The sequence below is a fragment of the Haliotis rufescens genome, unplaced genomic scaffold, assembly GCF_023055435.1.
Source record: "Haliotis rufescens isolate VD_foot unplaced genomic scaffold, xgHalRufe1.0.p SCAF_4, whole genome shotgun sequence".
NCBI lineage: Eukaryota > Metazoa > Mollusca > Gastropoda > Lepetellida > Haliotidae > Haliotis > Haliotis rufescens.
Genome location: NW_025964112.1, coordinates 7,647,479 through 7,666,462, shown reverse-complemented (window position 1 = coordinate 7,666,462; position 18,984 = coordinate 7,647,479). Strand labels below are relative to the sequence as shown.

Here is an 18,984-nt window from a genome sequence, read left to right as displayed (position 1 = left end):
TGATGGAGTTCATCACCAACCAAGAATCACATACCTTGAACAGAAGAAGTCAGGATGAATCTGTGTCCTTGTCATGACTGACTTTTAAATGTTGCGATCTTCTTTTCCTTAAAAGGAATATGAACAAGTGGTGTTTCATTATGGAAATCTGCATCACAAGATACAAGATACAAGATTTTTATTGCACAAATGTTCCATGAAGAAACAGTTACATATTCAATAAACTATATAAACAGATACATAATAGGTATGGATAACAAAACAAAGTATGAATATAAAATATGATATTATGTTATGACCAAGGATTATGTATAAGAAGTATTTTAGATTTATTTGAAGTTGTATACACAAAAGCAGATTATTTCTGTTACCTGGTTTATTATTTGAAAAAGGTAGATTAAATATTTCTGTGATTATTTTTTAGAAGAGAGAATTAAGCAGGGAGTGCCTTACATCTGAATATTTAATACAAGACATCAGATAGTGTTCTTCATCTTCTAGGAAATAGATAGTCCATTCATATCTTACCAGAACAATCATCAGCACCAGTAGACATTGATTTTAGTGCAGTATTTGCATGGTATAATTTCAACAATATTTATTTCCATAAGAGTACAAACGAGAAAGTAAATTTTTATATACATTAATTAACATTTGTGTGAGTAGATCAAGGCTACCTCGAGACTATGTAATTGCCTCTCCACAAAGAAGTAATTTTACTGACAAGGTTGCATTACAACAGTGTGAAAGAGAAAATTACGACTGACAGTCATCAGACTATAGCAAGATTGATTTTATTCAATTATGTAGTCCTCAATGGACTTTTGCCAAGCAGTCTATCATTACCATTGGCACAGTATGTAGTTCCACATTGCAAGAACGCCAGTAGGGTGTTGTATCAGGATTACACATCCATTCTCAAGACAAATTTGTAGTAAATAATGACAGGGTAAAGGAGTCATGTGGCTTGAGTCATTTATGATACTGTATTCGCTGTATTAAGCACCCTGCTTTTTTTAAGCACCACCTGACCAGCTTCTAGACCAATCTGTAAATAAAAGCGTCAAAACCCCTTTCCATATTCACAGGGGTGGTCGGGTAGCCTAGTGGTTAAAGCATTCGCTGGTCAAGCCGAAAAGATTTGGGTTCGATTCCCGACATGGGTACAATGTGTGAAGCCCATTTCTGGTGTCTCCAAAAGTGATATTGCTGGAATATTGCTAAAAGCGGCATAAAACCATGCTCGCTAGCTCACTCACTCACTCACTCACTCACTCACTCACTCACTCACTCACTCACTCACTCACTCACTCACTCACTCCATATTCACATGAAATAAGTAGTCTTTGTAAGCACCCCTACTCAGACCAAACATTGACATGACAGTCCATATTTTCTTGTGTATATTACAGTACAAAACAGCAATGCAGGGGGATATATTATTGTCTATTTACTGTATCAAACAAGTTCAAGTCTCATCAAGGTTTGAATTTCGAAGTTTGATATAAAGTTTGTTCATTACAGCCTGATTTTTGTGTATCGTTTTAATAAATGCCCTGCTTTGCCAATTTTCAAAGCAGCAAAATATGGTACTGGTACATGGGCTCTGAAATTGTGTGACCTTCACCTAAAGAACAAGTTGATAAATTCTTTGGACATTCTGTAATTATAAGTGATATTAGTTCCATTGATAGGTAACAGATAAAAAAAATTTGTTCATAGATAATTTCTGTTATTAATGTCATTAATCTCAGGGTGTTTTTGATACGTTTAAGAATGAAATTGACTGATTGGCGTTATTCCGAAGCCAGTATGGCTGTTCTGCAGCAATAATATACAGTATACACCTAATATGTTCAGTGTGCAGTATCGGTTTGTATGGAGAGAAAACTCCAGCATGTGTGTTTACACAGGCCCAGATGGGCCCCACATCTCCAGCACAATTATGATGCCTGTATTGTTTTAAGGACGGTGGATATTTGAGGAAAGGTGAGAAATAATTGATGTAACTTATGCTTAGCTACCAGTGTTTATTTGAACATGTTTAGCCGCAAGCTAGTGGGTGGAGACTGAGGGGAACTTTAGGACCCTATTGTTCTTAGCCTTCATGTATTCTTGTCTCACGAATGTTATACTCATGTAACTTAGAAAATTGTTTTTTTTACATGAAAATATATCAGTAAATGATTTATGGGAAGGTTTTATTTGTTTGTTGTCGATTTGACAACAGTTCCAGTGTTTTTATTCGTGTTAGATTTTTTAATGCTGTGAATGTACGAAAGCTTTTTTCATGTTGCTGATTTATTTTGAAGAGCATTGCCTTTGGTGGCTCCCTTGTAATGTTTTAGGAAACACTGTCTTGGTGGAACTGTGCCAAAGGACAACTGGAAGTTGTCGACTTTGCCTTTGATGAAACTTGGTGTTGTACAAGTGGTGACTGATGGGCCTTTCTGTAGCTTCCTGTATATATAGACTGCTGTCACACACAAATCAGTGAGGGCTGATAGTTTAATGTTGGAGAAAGGTTTTTTGGCAGGCCCTTCTTTCAAACATACATGTAGTCACATGGTAAGTGATAGGGGAGATTTTCATTGGTTTTGAAATTATAATTGTTATGAGGAATATATGTTGTGTAGGGGCGGGGCAGGGGTGGATTATTGTAGGATGTGTGGGTGGGGTTGGGTCAGGGATTGGGAGGAAGTGGGGGTGTTGATTTGAGTGTTGGTTTTGTTGGGATGAGTATGGGTGTTGGGGGATTGGGTTATGTGGATGTGGTGGTTAAAAAGAATTGGGGGTGGGGGGTGGTCAATGGGGATGTTGGGCTGTGTGGATGTGGGTTGTAGGATTGGGAGTTGTGTTGGGTATGATTGTTGTGGATGGGTGGGGTGTATTTGGGTTTGGGATGGATGTAGGTGTGTCTGTGTATGATGGATAGGAGTGTTCTCCAGGGGTAGCATTAACAGGAAAGGAAAAACAAAAAAAACAAGAAACTTTTTGCATCATCATCTTCAGTATCAGTTCTGTCCCTTCTGTTAGATATTAAGTATTGAGAATGTCAACAGCCATGATTTACTTGAGTCTAGCAATTTCTTTGCCATTGACAGCTGTAGATTTTTCTTTGGCAGTTTCTTCACAGATAAGAAAGTTACATGTTAACAGATTTCATGATCACCTTTTGTCCTCACTGTAGCGTCTGTGTGAAATATAGTATCAAATTTCTTTTCCAGTTGCACATGGCAACGATACCATTTTGCTTGTTTATTGTTGTTTTTCAAACATACAGAATTTCAAAACATTTTAAAAAGACATATCAGAATGTTTTTTTCAATAGATGAAACTCATATCTGATACACCTATATATTATGGCTGTTGTTATATGCTTCTGCATTTGTCTTTGTGTCAAAACATATGGAATCTTCAGGCAGTTTCAAACCAGAAACATGACGTAGTTCTTCCATGCACGATGTTGAAAACTAACGGTCAGTGTCTTAAGCTGGTTAAGTTATACATTTTGTGTTTCTATTATGGGATGCTGCAATGATGATATTAGCCAATCTCAATTACTTTCATCTCATTGCTGCCATTATCTTCATGTTCCAATTATGGAGGACATCAGCTACTGATCAGCTGAACAAGTTCCCTCAGTTCGCATGAAACATTATCTCCACTTCTCACGTTGGTTAACTATTTCATGCATTATAACAAGTACCAAGTTATGAAAATTGAAGGTGCAACCAACATCTGGTTTAAACATCAAATGTTCCGAGATGCTTGTGCCTGTGCAAGTAATCATATGAACTGCCATTAAACCCAGGGAAAACCATTAATCCCCCTTTAAAGACCACGGTTCACTTGCTTTATGTCATTGGATAAAACATGATCAAGACGTTTTTCTTTTAAGCTTGCTTCTGAGAGCCATTTGGAAGCCATTTCTCAAAGCAGGGAGCTAGCACAAGCTTCTGTAAAATTGGGAGCAGTCTGATGGTAAACTCTTTTTTTTCAGGTTTTGAATTAGGCGTATGTATTTTTTAAAACTGAATACTTCTATTTATGTTATAGACCTGTCATTTGCTTGCCGGGGTAGGTCTTTTTATATGTTTTTTTCTCTGTAAATGTCAATGACATTACTACAGATGAATCATGGGTAGTTTGATTCACTGGGGGTGGCAAAAAACATCTAGTTCGGGGTTATCACTGATAGTGTCAGATGGGTCAGATGCGTTGGCTTTGTTAACTGCGTCTGGCACCTCTATTTGAAATACTGGATATGATATAAAACATCAAAGCAAGAAAATAAGCGGTCTTGATTATCCAGCCAAACAGATTCCGTTGGGCGCAGAAGGCAAAACAGTTGAGAAACAATTATGAGTGGATCACTGAAAATCTGTTTTAGGCTGTTTTTTCACCACTTAGGAAGTCTGAGTTAAAGATATTTAGTTTTTAAGAAATGCGGGCCTGTAACTTTCAAGTCCGGCTAGTTGCAGTTTTGAATCAGCATCCCACAGCATGCTGGGACTTAAGATGATTGCTACAATTCGTTCCATGTAAATGCTTCACCTCAGCAATGTGAAATGCAACACAAGATGCAGTCTATGAGCTGCATGTGCCAGTAGCGAGGTGGAGGGAGTTTATGAGCTGCATGGGTGTGGTGAACATGAATGTTCTGATCGTTAAATCCTGTACACCACGCTGAAGACACATGTAACACATTTATCATTACGTTCACACGTTACAAACAATTATTATTAGGGAAATGTTTGTGTGTGACAGTAACACCTATCTTGAGACCTCAGCCATCAGACACTAAGTATGGTTAAGTGCGGTTTTGGTCAATGGTGACGTGACAAGCCAGTGACGTCCAATGTTATAACAATGTGATATCTGTACAGGCTGACCAACAGACTTTTATGGGTTTTAACAAAGCTGATCTTTTAACGAGTTGGGCGGTCGGTTAGCCTAGTGGTTAAAGCGTTCGCTCGTCACGCCGAAGACCCGGGTTCGATTCCGGACATGGGTACAATGTGTGAAGCCCATTTCTGGTGTCCCCCGCCGTGATATTGCTGGAATATTGCTAAAAGCGGCGTAAAACCATACTCACTCACTCTTTTAACGAGTAATGAAAATAAGTTGTCCAACACTCTAGTCCTCTTTAGGGTAGATATATGATGCCCCCTTTATATATGATCCTTTACTTGTTTCAATCAGTATATATCAATGTGTTTTTATGTTTATGAGGTGTTACAGATTATCTGTTGTATGAATATCATGGTGTTGGTAAATTGTTTAACTCTGTAACCATCAACATGAGTGGCAAAAAGATGGGAAAACTTAGGTAAAGAAGAGAGATTACTTTTGTAGTCAGTGCAGGTGTATTGAGGATAATGTATCCATGCTTTGTACATGTGATAACATTTGTTGACAAGTCGCTGTGCAGAGTTGCATCCCTTTGGCATGCCAGGAACCTATGATCATGGATTTGAGTACTGGCTTCGCCCGGATTCTGTTTCTAGCTTTGTCAGCACCATGTTGGTGCTTTTGGTTTCACCCAAGTGGTAAAAATCAAAGACTTCCATAACTTGGGGCGTTCATCACAGATCAAACTGACATGCTGTGATATAACTGAAATAATGCACACAGTGGTTTTAAATCAATTGCTTGCTCACTCACTCACTCACTCACTCACTAGGTCGCTAACACATGTAAGCATGAATGCATGCGCGAACACACACACACACACACACACACACACACACACACACACACACACACACACTATGAAAAAGTTCAATAATACCCTTGATAAGACGAAAGGCATAGGTAAGATAAGATGGTTACTACAAAGAACATCCCCCATTTGAGGCAGATTGTAAAACTTGCCCCACTACAATGACAAAAACAATAACAAACAAGAATAAATTAAATAAGTAATATTGAAAGCTGATGTACATGATAAGGTCACATTACCAGTGTTGTAGAGGTATGTATTATATCATGAAAAATTGAATTAACAGGAGCAGATAATATTGGTAGTTTGGGACATATTTTGACATTATGAAAAGGAATTTTACATCATTCGTCATGTTCTTGAAAGGATCATAGTAATTATTTAGGTTTTTAAAACATTTATTTCTGTTGATTTCATGAGATAAGATAACATAAGATCCGACTTATTGCAGAAAGCATTCCATTATGGAACAGATGCAATCTTTTAAATGACAATACATACATACATACATACATACATACATACATACATACATACACACACACACACACACACACACACACACACACACACACACACACACACACACACACATAACACACACATAACACACACATAACACATAACACACACACACACACACACAAAAGAATCATTTAATAAATATAGATATTACAGATTTGATGATGTTATATGTAAAATGGTCAACAGGTGTTCATTGCTTGAAATTATAGATATGGAAACAAATGCAATTGATGTCGATGTCTTTATTATTTGAGAGGATGTAGTGAAATAATTTGTTCTCATGATTGTGGACATTTACATTTTGTGTGGATAATTTTCCAAAGAGTATATTTCTTTTTTGAGTGTGTTTGATACAGTGAAGTAGGTAGTGTTTTTCATCATCAATGGTTGAACATATGGAGCATAGCCTCTGATGTAGTGGGGTGTGTGGCTTTGTTAGTATTTGCAGATCTGTGAGCTTTGTCATCTTGTAACATACAGTGTGTTTATTATCCCCCGCCGCGCGAAAGCACGAAGCGGGGGATATAGTATTCACGACCGTCCGTCCGTCCGTCCGTCCGTACGTCCGTCCGTACGTCCCACCTGTTTGTTGCCGCGATATCTCAAGAACTAAACACTGGATTGTCTTCATATTTGGAACTATGGTGTATATACAGACTCCGCAGACACCAGTCGGTTTTGGTGACCTTGATCCCATTTTCAAGGTCACAGCAGACAAATCTGCTTTTAGAGTTGGAAAACGGTGTTGCCGCGATATCTCAAGAACTAAACACTGGATTGTCTTCATATTTGGAACTATGGTGTATATACAGACTCCGCAGACACCAGTCGGTTTTGGTGACCTTGATCCCATTTTCAAGGTCACAGCAGACAAATCTGCTTTTAGAGTTGGAAAACGGTGTTGCCGCGATATCTCAAGAACTAAACACTGGATTGTCTTCATATTTGGAACTATAGTGTATATACAGACACCGCAGACACCAGTCGGTTTTGGTGACCTTGACCCCATTTTCAAGGTCACAGCAGGCAAATCTGCTTTTGGAGTTGGAAAACGGTGTTGCCGCGATATCTCAAGAACTAAACACTGGATTGTCTTCATATTTGGAACTATAGTGTATATACAGACTCCGCAGACACCAGTCGGTTTTGGTGACCTTGATCCCATTTTCAAGGTCACAGCAGGCAAATCTGCTTTTAGAGTTGGAAAACGGTGTTGCCGCGATATCTCAAGAACTAAACACTGGATTGTCTTCATATTTGGAACTATGGTGTATATACAGACACCACAGACACCAGTCGGTTTTGGTGACCTTGACCCCATTTTCAAGGTCACAGCAGGCAAATCTGCTTTTGGAGTTTGAAAACGGTGTTGCCGCGATATCTCAAGAACTAATCGCTGGATTGTCTTCATATTTGGAACTATAGTGTATATACAGACACCGCATACACCTGTCAGATTTGGTGACCTTGACCCCATTTTCAAGGTCACAGCTGGCAAATCTGTTTTTGGAGTTGGAAAACGGTGTTGCCACAATATCTCAAGAACTAATCGCTGGATTGTCTTCATATTTGGTACTATGGTGTATATGGCGGGGGATATTTCGTCACTCTGTGACAAATACTTGTTGGTTCTTTGCATTGGCGAGTTTGTCCATCATGAACATAACAGATTATATTTTGATAAAGATACATTTTTCAGTAGGATTAGCATATTGTAGGTCCCAAGCCTTTTTGTGTATCTATATGACCAGATGTGAAGAACTAGTGAGAGACCTCCCCTACAGTTTATATTGGGGTGACTTGTTAGCAGCAGAATAAATACAAGTCCATCACAAACCTCAACCTTTAGGGTCTGCATTCTGTCAGCCTTATCACATTTAATTATACTTCCAGTGTCTTAGGGTATTTGCCTCCTCATTTGCTGCTATGAGGGCAGGTTTCTGTGGCATGTTCGGAATATGACATTTTAATGCCGTCTTCCTGCCAACAAGCTCTGCTGGAAACATTGGTGTTGCTGGAAATGTTAGCAATACCCTTTCATAACAGATTATACTGCATCATGACTATACTACCCAACATTTGTAAGGACCAATAGTCATCTTTAGTCAAAGGTGTGGTCCTTTGCAAATGTTGAGTGGTATAGATGTTTGATTATTGATGTTGAAACACACTACCTACTTCACTATACCAAACACAGTCAAGAAAGAACTTTTTGAAAAATTATTTCATGACATCCTCTCAAATAATGACATCACATCAATTTTGTATGTTTCCATGATAATTTCAATCAATAAATACTCATTGGTCATAATTAACAGACATACAAAAAACAACTCTGTTACATCAGAGACGATGCTCTACATGTTCAACCATTGATGATGAAAAACACTACCTATTTCACTGTACCTAACACAGTCAGGAAAGAAATATATTTTTTGTAAAAAAATTAACCCCTCAAAATGTAAATGGCCATAATAATGAAAATATTATCTCATCCTATCTTGGATTTAAGGGTATTGTTATGATTCGTTCAAAATGAATGGCATATTTTGAGTGAGATTGAATGTGACCAAGTAAGCAGCAAGTGCCCTTGACCCTGTTAATTGAAAAACAAGGATCAATCATCGTCAGAACCTGTAATATATTTGTCTGTAAGACCATTAACCCCATTTGTAATATAAAAATCAGTCACTTACATTTGTGTCAGTTCATGACAGTTTGAAAAGATCAAGATTGATGATTTCCTGATGAATACATGTATTGTTAATTGTCCTGTAACAATAATGACAGTTAGAAACCCAAAGGCTGTCTCCAAATAGTTAGGAGGTGGTGAGGTGAAATGGGTTTTGTACTGCTTGTACTAGTCCGGAATCATGCCGATTTATGGTGCTAGCCCACTGAGATACTTTGCCGCAGTTCACCATGAATACCCCACTCAGACACAGCATACTGACTCCGAGCCGACATTGCGGAGGTCCGAATGTAACAGGGTGTTTTCTTATGGTATATTCTCTTACGATAAACAACTCGCACTGTTTGTTTATCTCTTAAATACAATACAATACTCGGTCACATGCTTCATGATTTTTTAGCACTCAGCACTTGTACCATCATTTCAGTTTAGGAACTCCATATTTATTTGAAACTAATGGCCTCTGAGCACATGCAGTCTTACATTGACTCTCCTGGACCCCCAAAAGGAATAAGCCTGGATCAATTTCCCTCAAGTTAATTCATATATCTTCAGCTTTGATGCATGTTTTATTAATAGGGTAGGTTTGAGCCACTGATCACACAGTCGCTTCTGAAAAGTTATGGATACAATGTATAAATGATTCTGTGAGGTATTTGAATGTCATGAACTGTAGGAATTATCTCTGAGTCAGCAAAAACATTTGCCTCCTAATCTGCAGAGTGTAAAGAGTTATCAAGGCTCCATGTTTTATTACAGAGGCTTGTTTGGGAACTAGGCAGCGTACATGTTGTCTTGCAGGTACAGAGAAGGAGGCTAATGGACGTATGCATTGGCTTGGATCATTAGCTCAACTGAGTTTTTATACCTATGGATTTGTGTCATAACATTTGCAATTTCAGATGAAAAAAAACAGGATATGAATTATGTTTGCATGGTCTCCCAGGAGACTAAGTCTAATTTCTTCAATTTTATAGCCTATCCTTGGATTCCAGGATAGAACTGATGAAACACAACTTATAAGCACTGGTTAATAATCTGGTCGAGTTGAAGTATCTAACACTGCTCACAATTGGAAGATGCTCATTAATTAAGTAGGTAAGACTAGGCAGTGCTACTGGTCACACTTCACCTGTCTGATGATTGGCACGTCTGACAATTGGGGCGACAGTTGGGAGTGAACCATTCTTTGTTGTAAACTGGTTGTATGAAAGTGAGGTTTTGATTTAAGCTTATCTGGCCTTAACCATGCGACATGACTATGCTATTGCTTACACTTAATTACTAGCAACCTGCCCCGTGAAGGTCTGGGTTAGAATTGGTCATCAGCAACCCATGCTTGTCTTAAGAGACAACTAACTGGATCTGGTGGTCCGGCTCGCTGACTTGGTTGATGGATGTCATCGTGTCCCAATTGCTTAGAACTATTCTAATGTATCTCAACTGTGTGGATCGATGCTCATGATGTCAATCATTGGGTTGTCTAGTCCAGACTCAATTATTTACAGACCACCGTCTTATAGCTGGAATATTGCTAAGTGTGGCGTTAAACAACAAACTAACAAACAAGAAAACAATACTAACAACACTTTTGATTCTAACAGGGCCTGATTTGGGATTGTTTTGTCATACTTCTCTTTCAAAACATGCAATTTCTTTTCCCATCCTCAAGTGGCCCAAATAATTCCATACATCATACATTTCAAATGCCTGTATTTTATTGAGGGTTTATCATACATTTAGAAGGCATATATTTTATTGAGGGTTTATCATACATTTAGAAGGCATATATTTTATTGAGGGTTTATCATACATTTAGAATGCCTGTATTTTATTGAGGGTTTATCATACATTTAGAAGGACTATATTTTATTGAGGGTTTAAAGACATTTTTGTGAAAATCATTTCACTTTAGGTTTTCAAGCATCAGATTATAACTTTGGATGAAAACTTTTTTCATTTATTCAATAAATGGCTTCTGTGTTGAACTGTGATTTTATGAGATCAAGATACAGACAATCACATTCAGGTGCCAAAATGGCAGAATAATATAAAAATGGTCATTTAACTGAACTATGGAAAAGATTAACTAACATTTCAAATCCCATATTTTCTCATTGTTCAAGGCAGATCTTTACAAGGTGATCGAGATATTGTTTTCTCTATTTTGTTTGAGAAGATAATATATTTTTATAAGTTTTCAAAGGTATCGATCTCTTGTCACGGTTTGAGTTTAACATTATAATTTACTCCTTTAGATCTGATACCAGTCTGTGATTCAAATTTTTGTACAAACTTGAATAATATTCTTATTTATATTATTTATTTACCATGTTTACAAGTTAAACATTTACGAATGTCAATCATAATAATTGCAATTGGACCATTCACCGGATCACTATTTTGAAAGAATTTCATCAATTGTATTGAAACAAATCAGCCATATTCTTCCTTCTTTGAGCTCAACAAGTTAAATATTTACTGTAATTCACTGTATCACATTTTCTTTAAGGAAGCAAAACAAAGGTTCTTCGTACAATAACGAGTGGAAAGAATGTGGACAATAGTTACAGTGTCTTCACTGGCACACTTGGACCCCAAGGGAGCCATGGCTGTCAGCCAGCAGGTCAGGGGTCGGCTGAATGTCATTATGAGGACAAACAGGCTTGTGTTAATTGGTCGTAACCGTAATTAGGCCAGGACAGAGTAACCAGCGTAAACATCTCCAGGAATGTTGTTGTCTTGTGGGAGGCTGCAGCGCCTCTGATAATGTCTTTACTGCTGGACATTCCATGGTTCAGTACCAACGCAGTGCCTGACACATTTCATGCTGATAGGAATGTGATTCTCTGTAGGGTATGTTAACTTCTGAATGACATGCTTCATTATGAAAGCATGTGTGTTGATAGGGGAAGGCAGTATTGTACCATTAAACATGGGTGCTGATATGGAACATCAGAGATGCAAGAGTTCTTTTGTTTTTTTCTCATCTGAGTTCTATAAAATATGGGAAAATTAGTACCCAGATGTGACAGTTATTACCTAGCTCTGTGTGAAGATATTTGGCATGTGAACAATGGAACTATGTATAACTAAGACCGATATTGGCATGCTCATGAAATTTTTAGCAAATGATGGTTATCAGCATGTTGCAATGTTTGAGGATGGGTGTGTTCAGTGTTAAACTATTTATTTTTTAGGTGTTAAAAAATGTAATAAATTATTTTGAAGCTGAAATGTCTTTGAGGAATAAACAAAATAAAAGGCACATTCGCAAAAAATAATAATTTTGAAATACAAACAGGATATTTCACCAATATACAAGGGTTGTATTATGATAAGATTAATACCTACAAATTTCCCGTATTGTAACAAAATCATACATTAAAAGTTAAGAAATAAACATCATGTGAATTGGTGTATGATGTGCGTGCGTGCATGCATGCGTGTGTGTGTGTATAAGAAGAAGAATTACATAACACCCACAGGTCAGGGTACAAAGCATGAACATGACTAGTTTTGAATGAAGCAAAATGGTAAAGTGCATGGGTTATACACTTTTGAAATATACAGTGTAACAGAAGACCAATATATATATCACCATCTATGTAATAAGATAAGATAAGATAATATTTATTGCAGAAACGTTCCATTACGGGACAGATGCAATTTTAAAAGACAAGACATTATGATTTATATATACATATATACAGACATACATAATTTACATTCCTGTGGACACATACAAAAACAAAATAATCAATATTACATATTTGATGATATTTTTATACATAAAATGTCAACGGTTGATTATGAAGGGGTATTTATTGTTTGAAATTATAGATGTGGAAACAAATGCAGTTGATATTGACTGCTTCATTATTTGACAGGATGTATTGAAATAATTTATCTTCATGACTGTGGACATTTACATTTACATGTATGTATGATGATATGTATGATATTGCCAATTTATAGTGCAGTGTCATGTGATACGACACCAGGCATGAGGTATATGATGCTGACACCATAGTGATGTATCCTTGCTTACACACTTGATGGAGGGAGAGCCTATTTATAACATAAGAAACTATCCAGTCCTGATCTTTGTTGGTGACAAAGCTAGTCATATCTTAACACAGTCTGTGTTAGAGGGAAGGCCCATATTCACTTTGTTAACCTTCAGAAACTGTAAATCATGGACATCAATCAGAGTTAAGGACAGAACCCATCAGTCTTGTGAGATTATTGGAGCTACAGCCCAGCAGGCTAGGTTTTGATAAGGTCTCAGCTTTGTAGGACTTTTCCTGAACTATTTCTTACTTTATCTATGGCAGTGGAGATGAAAGGGGAGCATCGAGTTGCATGGAAGGTTTATAAGCCCTTCTAGTTCAACAGGGATCTTCAGGGTTAATTCCATCTTGACTTGATGAAAACTTTGACTTTGCAATAATAATTGGCAGAGATGGGCGTGAAATGTTATCGGGGAGCTGTTAGGCTATGGTTGGTGAATCTGAGTGACAGATCCTGTATCAAGGCCCTTATCCACCCTCACTGACTAAAAATGTGGTTGTGAAACTCAATATCCCAACACCACTGTATTTGTCATATTTTTGTGAGATTGTGAGGTTTCAACTAACAGTAAAAAGTGTGTGAAAATGTCTTATCGCTGGACGAGGTTGCAGACCTCAGCACTTCCTTCCTGACTTGTGCCCCTGGTTTATGGTTCCGACTCTCAATCCATGGGCAACAAACAGGATAAATGTTTAACTTGTAAAGTTTATGTTTTTGATTTATTGGGACAAATAAATTCTCCTTTTGACACATGTCCATTTTGCAGTTCTTACTTGACATCTGTGTGGGGATATCTTTCATGGACCTGAACATGAGAGAAACTGAAGTGTCGTATATTAGATATGTGTTATCTTATTTCCCAAGGTTCGTGTAACAGAGTACTGGAGCCTCCTTTAAGTCATCTTAAAGATGAAACAATACTAATGGTTATGGTTATATTATTCCCATCTGAGATCCATGTTTCCTTTAGACACAGTTATGGGAGAAGTGTATACATCTTGTAATCACATCAGTCAATCGTATGACAGAATTGTTAATATCTTGTGTTCACAACAGTCAATCGTATGACAGAATTGTTAATGTCTTGTGTTCACAACAGTCAATCGTATGACAGAATTGTTAATGTCTTGTGTTCACAACAGTCAATCGTATGACAGAATTGTTAATGTCTTGTGTTCACATCAGTCAATCGTATGACAGAATTGTTAATGTCTTGTGTTCACAACAGTCAATCGTATGACAGAATTGTTAATGTTTTGTGTTCACAACAGTCAATCGTATGACAGAATTGTTAATGTCTTGTGTTCACTGCAGACAGTTGTATGACAGAATTCTTAACGTCTTGTGTTCACAACAGACCGTTGTGTGACAGATTTGTTAACGTCTTGTGTTCACACCAGACAGTTGGGTGAAAATTGTTGACTGAGAAGAGTATGACTGAATTATTGACATCACTTGTTCATCCGACAGGTGTATGCCATCCTTTGTATAGCTGATGTACTAGTAGGACTAAATTGCCTATCTTATTTGAATAATTGTTTGTTTCTGGCATGTTTCTGTAAAGCTGATTGTATCTGAGTAAACAGGGTCAATAAAAGCAACAAAAGACTTTCCATAATCATAAGAAATCTCTGCTAAAAGCAGTGTCCATTGTATGAATCTGACTATATCAAAAGCATGTGTTTTTGAATCACTATCAGCTATTGATGGTACCAGGTGTTCGTGTAAAGGTGCAGGCATCCTGGCCACTAGGGGCACCTGTCAACTCATGTCCTTGGGTATTTAGTTGGTGGTTTGTAGAGATAATGCTGGTGTCCTCTTCTTTGTTCGTCCATGATGGACAGGCAGAAGATAGGCCTGAATGGTCTACACAAGTTAGATCAATATCTTGTATCTCTAGGGCCTGGACTTGTTGATAAGGCCAGAGTTCAACCAATCATGCCCAGTTTGTGTGTGTGTTTGTTGTTCAACGCCTCACTCAGCAATATTCATCCTGTAAACAACAATATAGCTGTACCAGACAATCCACCGGTTGATATCATGAGCAACAATGTACACCATCAGGGTATGATGACATGCCATCACCCATCACCGAGCCAGACCACTGGACCCATGAAGTCACCTCTTACCTCCGGCATAGATTGCTGAGGATCTATTCTAACCAGTGTCTGAAATAACTGCCTGCCCACCTGCCAGTGACTTGTAACTTTTCTGTAAGGCTGCATATATATTCCTCTACCTGCCCGACAGACTGGCAGATAATCTTATGACTACTTATGTATTAAGTTTTATTATAACTCCTCTTAGATTCTCAAATAATTGTTTGCATTATTTCTACTAAATGAAGACATGATTTGTCTTTTATTTTTCATGACTTTTCAATATTTATGATGTCTGAATGCGGGCAGGTATTTTTGAAGAGGGGCAGGCAACATTTATGGGTCACATTCCCAGCTCCCTTGTTGGGTTATAAGATTATTTCAAACACTGATTCTCACTCTGAATCCCCCAAGTTAGTCACCTCTTACAAGTAGCAATGGGTGCTGGGGATACATTCCCCCTGAGTTCCCATGGGCATCCACAGTTTGTGAATAGGCACACAGTTCACTGGCATATTCTATTCGTAAAACAAAGACCATATTTGTCTGCATTAAAAAGATGTATTTCTTAAGAAAAGATACTATTTATTGCAATACATTCTATTAACGAAGAGACGCAATGTAAAACACAGCTACAATTTGAACGTAACAAGAGCAGTACATCAGTACAACGACGTAGGAAACTGAGAAAAACATGCTGATTATTATGTACATAATTCTGCAAATACATACAGAGCCATAATAAACCTTTATATTTTGTGTCCCAGAAAAGTTTAGGTTACAAAATCAACATCGATTTTAAATTTACTGTGAAATTCCTGATGTAACCAAAGATCAGATAAGATATTTATTGTGTAACATTCCATGAAGAAACAGTGGCAAAGTTCTACAAACTACAAATTGTCTACAATTTCCGCAAGAGACTTAACATAGTTTGCTGTAGAACAGACCAGCACAGCTGATTTGTTGAAAGCTCTTACATACATAGATACACAATGAAGTCCTACATGTGTCTTTGATACAGAGGCAATCATGGTACTGTGTTGTCCTGCATCCGAAAACCCGGCTGGTGATATGTTTCCGTCAATGTACACATGTAAAAACAAGCCTGAGGCTTTTTAAGGAAGCATTAAACTTTAGAACTCTTGGATTACAGGTCTTGAAGGGGTTGTATCATGTCCTTGTTTATTTACAGAGCAGCATTACCATACTGTTGAGTTCCCAAGAGACCGGAACCCTGACGGAATATTCTGTGAGATACACACACCCTGGGAGTCTGTGAAGAGCTCATGGACACTGTGCAATGTTGAACAAAATACATATATGGATGTACCAAGTCAGTGTGGTAAGTAGGATAGACTTTCTGGTGTTCTGGACCATTCCACAAAGTGGCGATCTTAGCACTGGACCATTGCACAAAGGGACGATCTTAGCACTGGACCATTGTACAAAGTGGCGATCTTAGCACTGGACCATTGCACAAAGTGGCGATCTTAGCACTGGACCATTGCACAAAGTGACGATCTTAGCACTGGACCATTGCACAAAGTGACGATCTTAGCATTGGACCATTCCACAAAGTGGCGATCTTAGCACTGGACCATTGCACAAAGTGAAGATCTTAGCATTGGACCATTCCACAATGTGACCATCTTAGCACTGGACCATTGCACAAAGTGACGATCTTAGCACTGGACCATTGCACAAAGTGACGATCTTAGCATTGGACCATTGCACAAAGTGGCGATCTTAGCACTGGACCATTGCACAAAGTTATCTTAGCATTATGACTGTCATAAGTAACCAGTAAGATGAGATGGTAATGTGACTGTTAACCTTCTAGCCCTTCACAGATAGATTGGATTGTATACTCCCCAGGAAGCTGAGAATAAAAATTGAGTGCACGCTGATCCATTGATCGAAGTAAAGTGAGTGAGTGAGTATGGTTTTACGCCGCTTTTAGCAATATTCCAGCAATATCGTGGCGGGGGACACCTGAAATGGGGCTCACACATTGTACCTATGTCGGGAATCGAACCTGGGTCTTCGGCGTGATAAGCAAACACTTTAACCACTAGGCTACCCAACCGCCCCATCGAAGTAAAGCTTCTCAGTGTTAAAGTATGGACATTATGATAGTCTTAGTTCTAAGAGTGCTTTTTTTAACAGTTCCTGGTATAACCAACGAGAATGTATTGCTTCAGCATGTTTGTTTTTGTTATTAATACTGAAATATGAGTCATGAATATTGTGAGGTTATGATTCATTTGTACCTGGAATTACTGATCTGAGTGTAAGACTTAAATAGCACACTGAAACCGAGGCATGGGATCTCAGTTAATTATGCCCATGACATCAGCATTTGGTGAACATGATACCTCTTGGTATCGTTGGGTTGTATACTGCTCAAAAATGTTAAGGAACACCCAATTCTTTGATATTACTATTTTACTATAGTTCATCTGTCATGGCATCGCAGATGAAGTATAGTAATGTGAAAGAATCGGGCGGTCCTTAAATTTTTTTGAGTAGTATATGTCCTATCAAATATGCAGTATTATGTAAATATTAGCTTTCTTGTTCATAACACAACATTGGAATATTTGGGTAATCTTCTCAATATTGTTTCAGTTGGTGTTGCCTCGATGAAACCTTCTACTTTGTCAGGCCATGTTTTAATTAAGATTCATCAAATAGCTTATGTATCTTAAACTTCAGTCTTCATAAAACCAGCAAAATAAGTTGAACTTTCTTGCCAATTTCCCAACCCCTAAAATATCTCAGCAACAACTCTGTCTGTTCAATGACTTCATGTAATTTTTACAGAATGAATTGTTCAAGGATGCATTGCTCAGCTGATACTTCACTTACAGAAAGCAACTTTAGTTTCACTCCCAAATCATGCTATTTCACTGTCTTTCGGACTTCATAGGACAATAGATATGTAAAATCATGATGAACTGTTATGGTTACATTTACATTGTAATTGCAATACCATTTTTTGCTTAATAAGTACAAAAACACTAAAATCAAGCAAATGCAATTTGGTTCTCGGGTAACACGGGCAAGGTTTAACAGCCAATAATTGTTGTGAGTGTGAAACTATGTGCTACTGCAATGTCTGAAATGTATTCATGCGAAAACAAAATGTTTTCACACTCGTATATTGTACTGTTAAACAAGAATTTTTCTTTTTTTTAAAAATGGAGAATTTGTTTTGAACATGTTACGATATTGATTGTTTCATGCCCCAGAAAGCTGTCACTTGCTATAAATGATAATGATTACTGATTCTTTCGGGTTTATTTGAAGCATCAACTGCAGCTGTTGTATACAATGTTGCAAAAATGATTTTGACATTTTTGATCAAACTTGGTCTCTAGACTTACGATTATGATGTCTTTGTAATACATGTATATGCTACAAATTTGTGTATGTATCAAAGATGAGCTGTATAGCACATAGACCTTATTTTGTTATTTGGGAGGTGGGGCAACATAGGGTAGAAGCCAATGCATGACTGACTCCCTTGAATCTACAAAAGGACAAGGGTGGCCCAGTTGTCTTAAGAGTTCCTTGGGAAAACCTATGATCATCAAATCCCGGTTGGTCCCGATTATGTTTAAACAAATCAATAAGCACCATACCCATGCTTGTGGGTTTCACCAATGTGTTGTGTTTTTTGGGCAAACTTATAATCATGGGTTCGAATCCAAATTTGTCCCGATTATGTTTCAAATGATCAATAAGCACCATAACCATGCTTTTGGGTTTCACCAAAGTGGTAAAGATCTGAGACCTACATCACACCAGACTTTCCTCCCACATTAAGCTGACTCACCATGATATAGCTGTAGTATTGTGTTTAA

General features: G+C 37.7%; 1 protein-coding gene across 2 annotated transcripts in view; it reads left to right on the top strand.

Moving 5' to 3' along the window:
* LOC124135863 (zinc finger protein GLI4-like) overlaps positions 1-18,984 on the top strand; it is a 136,272-nt gene that overhangs the window by 6,772 nt on the left and 110,516 nt on the right. The window contains exon 2 of one of the 2 annotated variants that reach the window (XM_048381707.1): positions 16,311-16,460. The exons of the other annotated variant lie outside the window; for it this stretch is intronic. The gene's annotated coding sequence lies outside the window, so the exon portion shown is untranslated. The remainder of the gene's footprint in view (positions 1-16,310; positions 16,461-18,984) is intronic. 2 annotated transcript variants of the gene reach the window in all.